This window comes from Phocoena phocoena, chromosome 2, assembly GCF_963924675.1.
Source record: "Phocoena phocoena chromosome 2, mPhoPho1.1, whole genome shotgun sequence".
Taxonomy (NCBI): Eukaryota; Metazoa; Chordata; class Mammalia; order Artiodactyla; family Phocoenidae; genus Phocoena; species Phocoena phocoena.
This window is the reverse complement of record NC_089220.1, coordinates 151,900,082-151,911,333: the sequence shown is the minus strand read 5'-3', so window position 1 is coordinate 151,911,333 and position 11,252 is coordinate 151,900,082.

Below are 11,252 nucleotides of genomic sequence, written 5' to 3'. Positions count from 1 at the left end.
ATCATCTACCATGGCGTGAGCCTGGAAGTGGCCTCCTTTAATCTCCACAGCCTCCCAGGAAGGGCAATATTTCCCGGCTCATACAGGCTACTAATTCAATCAGTGAACAGTCAGTGATGGAACTGAGATTCCCAGCTGGGTCTGCCTGGTTCCAAAGCCTCTTGTCTTGATGCCTCTCACACTTCCCGACTCAGTCTGCCGCGTTGCATGAAGTGCACACATGGGAGGGGATGAGGGAAGAGGCATGGACCAAGGATCACACGTTGAGGGACCTCGACGAAGCCAAGAGGTGAACTTTTTACAAGAGGGACGTGAGCATCAGGACACGAGAGCTTAGGTAGATAAAGTCTGAGATGGGGCCGGCGCCTGACTCCTGGAGTAGAAAAGGCATTAGTGGTGGAAGCTCCTCGTCTTCTCTGACTACTAGACTGTCAGTCAGAGCCGGGTTTTCAGATTAGCTGATTGATAGCTTGTCTACGTCATAAGACACGGAGAACTTGAGGCGATGTCCTTCCAGAGGTGGAGGGGAGGTAAGGGAACGTAGGGCTGCAGGACCGGCCGGCTGGGAGTGGAGGTGACCCAGGGAAGGAGGCTGCTGGTCTCTGGAGTCAGGCAGACCCGGTTCAAACCCCCAGGTCATCACCTCTTAGCTCTTTGGAGAACACTTTCACATCCCAGACTCTACATCTTTCTCATTTATGAAATAGGCATTGTGATACCTGTGTCTCAGGTTTTTGTGGGAACTGAATGAGCTAAAGCACTGTCTCAGGTGTACAGATTTGAATGTGGTTGAAAAAGAGATCATTACACTTTCAACTCCAAAGCAGTGTCACGTGGAGCAACTAAGCCCATGCGCCACAACTACTGAGCCTGCGCTCTAGAGCCCACGAGCCGCAATTACTGAGCCCACGCGCCTGGAGCCTGTGCTCCCAGCAAGAGAAGCCACCGCAATGAGAAGCCCGCGCACACTGCACACAGCGGAGGCTTGTTTCACTCTGTCCTCACCGGCATGACGCTCATTTGTGTCACGTGTTCATCATTTAACACGGGACACCGAGATCTTCTTTCCCAAACACGTCACCCCACCCCCAAATCTGAGAGCCAGGTTGTGATTCAGACCCTGTTGTTAATCTGAATTTCCACTTAGGGCACTGGAACCTCTAATATTTCATCTGATGAAAAATGACTTTTTCCCTCCGTGAAGAATGTGACAGTGACCACAAGGACATAGGATGATCCTATCATATCGGGATACCATCCTATCTTCCTTCTTCCTCTCTTCATGTCTTGGCCTCCCTCTCTTCTTTGAGCAACTTGTGTTGTTCTAAGATCGTTGATGGCTTTCACCAGTAGCCCCTTGATGTATTGTGGACAGTCTGGAGTTACTTTTGGGGGGTTAGCATTTGACAGTATTTACAACATGTCTTGGACCTGCTTTCCTCTCTTCTGTGATGTGAGGCCCTGCTGTTATCCTGACAGCTCAGACTTTACTCCGTGACCCATGTGGATTTTTCTAAACCTGTAAGGTGGTGCTCTCCCATCACGATCCCCCGGGCAGCCCCACTTGTCCCCAAGGCTCAGCTATGATCTTGGTGCAAAATCTGTAACTAAATCTACATTTTGCCACTGAGCTCCAGGCCTGCTTCTTTATTAACCTAGTAGATACTTCCACCTGGATATGCTAAAGGGCCTTTAAACTCAGTATGTCCAAAATGGAAATGGTTATTCCTTGACCTCACAAACCTTCTTGCTCCTCTCCTCTGTCCTCCATATCGCTTGATAGTACTGTTGACCCTTTAGTTCTTTAAGCTAGAAAATGAGGGTCTTTAAATCCTCACCATGCATACCCCGTATCGCACAAACAAAGGCTTTCTGGTGTTTTTGTCTCCAAGCATCCTTCATCTTAGCCAGAATGGTCTTCCTAAATTGGAGAAGAGTTCATAATTCTCCTCAGCTGAAGATCCTTCAATAGCCACCCATCTTGCCAGGATGAAGTTAGAAATCCTTAGTTTACTTGGTGGTAACTTGGTCTCTGCTAACTCTCCAGTTTTGCTGGTTTAATAGGCAAATCCTCTCGCACAAGGACTTGCATGGATTCGGATTGTTTTGTATTTGAGATTTGTCATCACCCTCTCCTCTGTTTCTGATGACAAATTCCTAGGGGGCGAGCGCTGTGCTTTACGGTTTGTGGAATTTCCAAAAGCTTCACAGGGAGCCGGGCCGCCTGCATGGAGCCCTTTGTTTGCACGGTTTGCCCTGACGAGGCAGCAAAGTTGGGAGACAGGCACCTTGCAGGCCCGTCACCTCTGCCAGCCATGGCTGAGGGACCTGCCGTGAAACCTAGGTCTTTTGGGTTTCCTTGTCTGTGAAATAAGCTTGTTGATGGGAGTTTCATCTCTAGGTTTTCCTCAAACTCTTGTCTGTCTGTGGTCACAATCCTGGGCTCATGCAATGTCACAGCCACACACGAGAGGGAAGCATTGGCTAAACTGTGTTGAGAAGCCCACGTCAGCTTGACTCTACCTTGGAAGTTGATTTTGCTTTGTTTCAGCAAATAATGGTGACGAAGATCACGGTAGAGTGAATGCAGTTTATCTCTCAGAGCATGAGGGTTGCATAATGTCATTATTTGTCTGGACAGGAGGATCCCTTAACCTACCCAGAGGGGCACAGGAGTCAGAGGGGTTGGTGTCCACCAACCTTTCAACCCTATGAGCGATGATGCTGAAGTTCTCTTTGGAAAGTGGGCCAGGATCACTTTCCTGGAGTCCAACTGAAATCCTTCTGACTGAAATAAGCTCTTCTGACCCTGTCCCAAGTGGGGATGAATAACAGATTGGGGGACCGTATAAGAAAACTTCAAATATTTAAAATGATTCATTGCCAATATTACATCTCGGTTTATTTCAGGATGAAAAATTTCAATTTGTTCAAACTCTTTTTTCCTCACAGGATGCTCTGAGTTCTGCCTTTGGCTGTGGCATAAGAATTTGCTAATAAGGATTCTGACCATGAATCCAAGGTAGAGCACAGATAGATCAGTGTCTCACTGAGGAATACTTAGAGCCACTCACATCCTTAGAGGAGCTCAACGTTTTGGAAATACCTGTTGTCTTTACCTGTGGAGAACGAAGGGCACGTTCCCTCTGCAGGCTTCAGGGGAGACTCCTTCCTGCCTCTTCCAGCTTCTGCTGGTTCCAGGGGTTCCTGGGCTTGGGGCTGCATCCCTCCCGTCTCTGCCCCCCATCTTCACCTGCCTCCTCTTCTCTCTATGTCTTCCCGTTTTCTGTCTCTTATAAGGACACTTATCCTTGGATTTGGGGCCCACCTGGATAATGAAGGATGATCTCATCTCAAGATCCTTAACGTAATTACACCCGCAGAGACCCTTTACCCAAATATCTCATTTATAGGGTGAACATATCTTTTGGGAGCCACCATTCAATCCACCCTAAGACCTCTTCACTTTTCAGCAGGGAGCTCTTGTCTTATATCTTCTCTGAAGACTTATATATGTGTTTTTATGTATGAGGATGGATTTATAGTCACCACTGATAATACTTCCATATGTGCCCTGCAAACCTGGATGTTGCAGACTTTAGTGGTTCTCAGCCTCAAGTACCATCATTATTCATCTAACATGTTGACAGTTGTAAGATGCACTATTACTTTATGTGCTACCTAAGAAATAAAAAACTCTGCCAGTTAAGTGATGACCTACTGTCAAGTTTAAGATGCACCTTGATTTCACTTTATGTGAAAGGTGCAACTGATGAAATGCAGCATAACCTATAAAAAGTCAATGTGAATCATGAAAGTTTTAAACATTAGGATAAAGAATGTCTAAAGTAACAGTGGCTGTTTTGCCAGGAGAAGAAACTTCTCAGAGTAGGTATATTCAAATATCTTAGTAGATTTCCTGTAAAAGCCTGGTTAGATGGTGGTTTTATCAAGCTTTGGGGTCTGTACCAGTTACCTGGAGGTGCTTATTAAGTATATAGATTCCTGGTCTCACCTCCACTGATACATTGAATATAATACAGTTACCCCAGTCATACACTATACATCACTGCATAATGCTGATGTAGGAAGTTTGGGATAGAACCCCCAAATCTGCATTTTTAACAGGCAACCCTGAGATTCTGAAAGGGGTTATCTAGGAACCACTCTTGGAGGAATATGGGATCAGATTGATGCTTTTTAGTTCCAAATATTCAAACTTTGGACTAAGACTTTTCAACAATAAAAAGGAACATATTGGTACATGCAGCAACATGGATGAGTCTCAAAAATAGTTTGGTAAATGAAAAAACAAGATAAAAGACTACACATTGTATGATTCCATTTATATGAAATTTGTGGAAGAGGCAAAACTCTTTAGACAGGAGGTTAGAGGTTGCTTAGAACTGGGGTTTGGGAGCAATAATTGCCATCCAACGGGCACAGGGGAACTTTTGGGGGGTGATGGAAATGTTCTGAAATGGGATTGTGGCGGTGATTGCAAAACTCTATAAATTTACTAAAAATCATTGGACTGTACATTTAGAATGAGTGAATTTCATGATATGTAAAGTATACCTCAATAAAATTGATGAAAAATATCAATAAATATAGCTATCGCTATTACTATTTCTCTCATTCCACGATTGGTCTAACCTTCCTGGGCCTGAAAACCAGGAACAGTGATGGCCATAGGTGCAAGCAGCTGTCCTGCAGGATCTGCTCTTAGTCTGGATAGGTGCTCTTGGGGTGGAGCAAAGACCAGGGTCTCCTCAAGACTTGAGTGTGTCTCCTGATAACGCTTTTTGGACTCTGGACGCCTCTGCTCTTTCCACAGTTCATGGATTGTATAAGTTCTGGGGGCGGAGCAAACTCAGGATGCTGAAATCAGCTAGATTTTTGGTGTCAAAGGGGCAGTTCCATTGTCTGAAGTTGGAGTGTCTTTATTTGGGACTGATCTCCCAGCAACTAGTACAAATTCCCTGATGTGGATTCTTAGGAAGATCTGGGTTAAGATGGTGGGCTCCTAGACCAGCCCAAAGTCTGCACATTAGAAAAGCCAGATTTTCAATCTGTTGCGCTCCCTTGGCCAAGTGTGTTATAACCAACAGATAACAGAGTGAACCGCACTCAAATCCCTGATATTTTTCCATGGCATAATCCATGTGTAATCCTTGGTCTTCTAGGTCATGATTCGGGAGGTTTACCTCTGGACAAGGGGCTTCAAGATCCAGCAATAATTACTCCTGTGTCCCTGTTTCAAAGAAGGTTGTCATTTTAGAACCAGGGCAAGATTTGAGGATATAGTCCTGCAAAAGCAAATTTCAAAACTCTTAAACTTGTTCTTACAGGCATGAGCTAAAAAAAAAAAAAAAATCAGGAACAGTGTTTTTCACGTAGGAGAGACTCTGTAAATATTTGCTGAACTGAATTCTAGTTACAACACTTCCTGCAGCCCCACCTTTGCCAATCCCAACGTTTAGTAAAAGTGGCCCAAATCGTGTTAGTGCTACAGAATTTTTGCATTTCCCCAGGAGCAAGTTTTAACATCTCTAGTTACACATTCAGTGGACATTCTTACACTTACATAATCCAGCGTTCTGTCCCATTTGCATGGAGTACACAAGAAGACTGTATCTGACCAACAGGTAATGTTTACATAAAATGTTAACATTGCTTAGAGAGGCTCCTTTGAACACATTCCCTGAGGATGTTTCTCTTCTACACTAATTCTCATTAGAGCATTCACGTTCACCAAGCGTGATCATCCAAAAATGTTTCTATACCATTAACTCCAGACTCCCTCTTTCAAAAATGTTGCTGACTCACAGTGAACAAAGCTGTTTGATATAGCACAATAGGACTGCTAAGAATACATCCCCTGCTTTGCCTGCACAGGTACTGAGCCTCGCAGTTTCTCTCTTTTGGTACCACTGGATGGAAGGAAGCTCACGAAATGAGGGCTTTTATTTTCAAAAATCATTCTATTTCTTACAGCTCTCTTCCAGTGTTTCCATGGCTGGTGTCCAGCTTCACAGGAGGCGGAGATGAGGCCACAGACCAAGGGTCTCTTGGTGCACTTATGTTTTTAAGGCTTATCGTAAGGTGTGTCTGCATTTGGCATGGAAACCAGATGAGATAAAGGCAAATAATAAGTGGCAGTCCTAGAAGTAGCAAACATTACCCCGAAAATGGCATGGGGAAGGGGTGCACCGCCTATAAGGATGTATTTAGATAACTGAGGGTCCGAAAGGGTCGACCTTTGGTGAGCAAATATTTGCTGTTCTCTCTACAGGGACACGTCTCTTTTACAAATGAGTGAGGAGAAAGAAAAGCAATTATTTACTTGTGGCACAAGAGAATGCTGGTTTATAACTCAAAATGTCCTCTTCTCTCCCTCCCTTCCTCTTGTCCCCTTCTTCATTCTGGAAAGCATTTCTTGTTAAGATAAATAATACGAAAATTTACCTGCTTTTGCCACTCTTAGTCAACATAGAATTGGCAGTTCCAGCTAAAATAAGAAAGCAAACAAAAAAGAAATACTCTACATCAAAATAAGTAAAATTACGTCTGTTCTGAGAAGACATGATCGTGTGTGTAGAAATCCGTAGAGATAAAACAAAAAACGTTAGACTAATAATTTCAGCAAAGGTGTAGGATACAATATCAACACAGAAAAGTCAGTTACATTTCTATACCTTAACGGTGAACCGTCTGAGAAGAAAATTTAAAAAGCAATTCCATTTAAAATATTATGAAAAAAATACTTAGAAATAACCAAAAAGGCAAAAGAAATGTGATAAATGGAATGTTTCCTGCCATATCAGTAAACAAAGGAAGTCACAGTCATCATCGATTGCAGCCACAGTCTATGGTGAGCTGGTGAGCCCTGAGGGAACTCAGGGAGGAAACAGAATACCTGCCATGTAGCAGCCATCAGACTGCAGCCACTCCCTGCGGTGAGCCCTGAGGAAACTCAGGATGTGAAAACACAGGATACTGGTCCCAGAAGCTGAGGTGTATAGCAAAGGAGTGATTTCAGTGTGCCCAGACTCTTGCATCTTCCCATACATAGAAAAGCACTAACTTCCTTAACTTGAGATATCTGGTTTTCTTTAATAACAAAAATCTTTTGACATTCAGAGTACCTGCCCTTTGTTGTAAAACTCATATATCTTAGCTCGCCCCGGCCCTACGCCTGCCTCCTCGGAGCAATTTTCTCAGTGTTACTTGAGATGCTGTCTCCCGGGCTTGAAGTCCTAAAAATTTCTGCCGAATAAAACATAACTCTCAACTTTTAGGTTGTGAATAATTTTTTAGTTGACAAGTGTATAACTAAAAAATTTGTTTGAAGAAAGTAAAGACACAGATATGGAAAGACAACCATGTTTGTGAATGAAAGACCATATTAGGATGACAATATGAACCAAAGTGACCTACACATTCCATTGAACTTTATATATATCCCAACATCATTTTTTTGCAAAAGTAGAAAATCTCACCCTAAAATTCATACGGAATCTCGAGGGACCCTGAATAGACAAAGCAATCTTGAAAAGAAAGAAACAAGTCTTGGAAAAGAAAAAGTAAAGTAAAAAGAGAGAACAGATTTGGGTTTCTCACAATTCCAGATTTCATAACTTACTACAAAGCCACTATCATCAAAATAGTGTGGGTAATGGCGTAAAGACAGATATAAAGACCAGTAAAATAGAACAGAATACAAAAATAAACTCAAATATAGCTAATGTTGTTTGACAAGGTTGCCAAGATCATATACGGGAAAAGTGCAGTCCTTTCAACAAACAATGCTGAGGAAACTACATATCAACATGCAAAAGAAGGAAGTTAGACCTCTGCCTTACACACACACACGCACACACACAGGCACACACACGCACAAATCTCAAAATGCATCAAAGACCTAAACATACAAGGTACATGTATGAAACGCTTAGAAGAAAAGCTGATGATGATGACATTGGATTTGGATATGTCACCAGAAGTACAGGCAACAAAAGAAAAAATGCATAAATTAGTATTCATCAAAATTCAAAATGTTTTTTTTGCTTCAAGGTAAACTACCAAAAGAGTGAAAAGTCAATCCACAGAATGGGAAAAAAGATCTTTGCAAATCATGTGTCTGATAAAGTTGAATAGAATGGAACTTCTTGGAAATACCATAAAACTTTATCTCAAATCGCCTTTTCTCAACCATCCCAGACATTACTTGGTGACCTTTACTCTTTCATGCTTAATATTTCCATAGTTAATCTTTTGATTATCCCTTCCTACTGATGCAAAATTTAAGGTTTTTATATCCTTTTCCTTCAGAGTTTGCTTGACTACCACTGTTTCTCTTCCCTACTGAATTCAAAGAGTTTTCTAAGAGCATTTGGACCTACACCTTGAAGTAGTCCTAGTGTCTTCCAACTGGTTGACTTGGACATGGCTGAATTTTTCACAATCTGTATGTGAACAGCCTACACATAGGAATGGAAATACATTGTTTCACAAACATCACATCGAGCAGTTTGGTGTATTCTCTCCACACCCTTCAGAAGTGATCTCTGTTACTCTTCTGTTTTTTTCTTTGACTCCAATTTTCTATACAGTGCATCCAAAACCAAAGTAAATGTGTGGACAGGGTGAGGCTTAGTTCCATCTGAAGATGGCCAAGGTGTTTTGGTCACTTCCCCCAGTTCCTTCTTCTGTTCCCTCCCCTCTATATTTCAGAGGCACTACCTATTCTTCTTCATCTTTGTATTTTAGCACTTACAGAATCTCAGAGTTTGAGGGAACTTGAAGGCCAATCACAGTCACAGAGTAAGTGAAAGCATCAGATCACAACAGGAACAAAGTGTTACATCAATAAACATCTTTATTATAGAAGCAGTTGATACTCTTGTATAAGAAAATGCTCAGATTCTCAAAAAAGCATTCAAAGAACTCTTCTTAGGTAACATGCATTTCAACATCTGCTAGGTGTTCATCCAATCTGTCCTCAATGAGAACAATTTCTTCATGTCCTGGAGCAAGTACATCTATTGTTCTTGATCTAATAACTAGAAAAGTCTTGCATAATCGTGTTCATGATTTCTGGCCACAAATTCAGATGAATAAGAAGAAAACACAGTTCTTTGTTTTTCTTGGAAGTGATCTTTCTTGGAAAATGGAAGCTGAAAAACATACTGTATTTTAGATACAGAACCAAGTCTCAGGGGTCCCCCTGATCATCAGGGACTGGATCCACAAAGACACTTATTGTCCCAGGTCCTTTGGTCCATTTAGGTCTGGCTGCTCTGCATGATGGTCAGTCCAGCTCCAGAGAGAAAAGAGATGGTTACTGCTTTGAGGTCTCAACGTCTAAATGTTGATATAAAAGAGAAAGAAGGGAAGATTTCCCTGGTGGCACAGTGGTTAAGAATCTGCCTGCCAATGCAGGGGACACAGGTTTGAGCCCTGGTCTGGGAAGATCCCACATGCCATGGAGCAACTAAGCCCATGCTCCACAACTACTGAGCCCGCGTGCCTAGAGTTCATGCTCTGCAACAAAAGAAGCCACTACAGTGAGAAGCCCACACACCGCAACAAAGAGTAGCCCCCACTCGCCCAAAGACCCAATGCAACCAAAAAACAAAAAAAACAAAAACCCCTTATTAAAAAAAAAATAGAGAGAGAGAAAGAAGTGAAAAAGTCTTAACATAATTGCCTATACGAGTGTGTGGGTGAACTTGCTTGGAACTGTGCTGGGAGAAAAGACGCTACATCAGAAGACTCTTTTCTTATTTTCCAGACCACAGAAATTTTCACATGACACATGACACAATATTCTGGCATTCACAACAGAAACAGATAGATATCAAGGACTATTGCTCAAAAATACAAAAATCCAATGTCATTTATCCTATTATTTGATCACAAACTCTTGAAGTTGCTTCCAATCAAGTCTGTGTTCCTCATCATTAAAACATCTTTTGTTCTCCTTCATGGGGAAAAATCCTGACCTCATGGATACGGTCTAATGTACACAACAATGCGAGTGGGATCCAAGTGAGACAGCTCTTTCGTTACTCACTGTCTAGCAAACACCAGATTTACTGTCACATGTATACAACATAATAAAAAAGAGATGCCATTTTTATGTACCCCAGAATTTATTTGCCACAGAAACTGTATGTTCTACAGAAAATAAGGAGAAAAAGAAGTTTTCATTTCCTATCTTTTCAGAAATTAATTAAAATAACAACCAAATAATAACCCAAAGCATGGAAAAATGATCATGGCTTAGTTCTGTGAAGTAGAGAAAAAAATAGAAATAAAAATAATTTTAATTGCTGACATACTCGAGGCGAAATGTAGCATTGATAGGAGCCACAGCATCAATTATACTACCCAACATTTTGAGTGATTACTATTTACCAGGAAGCACTCTCAATGAATCAAACATCCTATGAAGTAAGCTCAACTACTGGCTCATTTTACAGATAAAGAATCCACAGAGGTTATTGATTTGTCCAAGGCCACATTGAAGGTGATTATTTTTGTCATTTTTGTAAACCTCAAGAGTCTTATATAGATGTTTGCACATTTATCCCTCCTTTCCTACTTCCTGCTTCCACCCTTAATCTGACAATAGTGTGGGTAAGGTGGATAATTTTTTGGGGGGGAAGGGGAACATTGGCAGAAATCTTCTTGCATTACATTTGTACTTTATGGAAAATGGGTAATTAATTGCAAGAAGGGACACTGCTAGAGCTGATTTTCCAACTTTTCCCAAGGGCACCCCAAGGTTAAGGTATGCCCACCTGCTCCAGTAGCACACCTGGATTCACACTGCAGGTGAGCAAGATATGTTTGGTATTTCACACATATCCTGCCATGCCAGGTGTAGTTCCATTCTTCTCCCAACGGGTCACCTGCACCAACATTTAATGACGCCATTGAGAGACACCAGGTTAGATGTTCTAAGGATCATTCCATGTCTGGTGAGGCAGTTATCCAAAATTGGGTGGCCCCAGTGACTACCTCACATTGAGGACAGTCAGAATTTGCCCCATGAGCTCAATTACAGAGATCACAAATAGTTGTGGGCCCAAGAATACACTAGTTGGCATTCCACAGCCTGACCTTCCCTTGTGTGCTCTCTGAGTGTGGGTGTTACTTGGATTTCAGCTGATGATTTTTCTTCCTTGGTCAGCCCTCTGAGTATTCAGCTCCCCTGCCTTCTGCACCACTGAAGACACTCATTC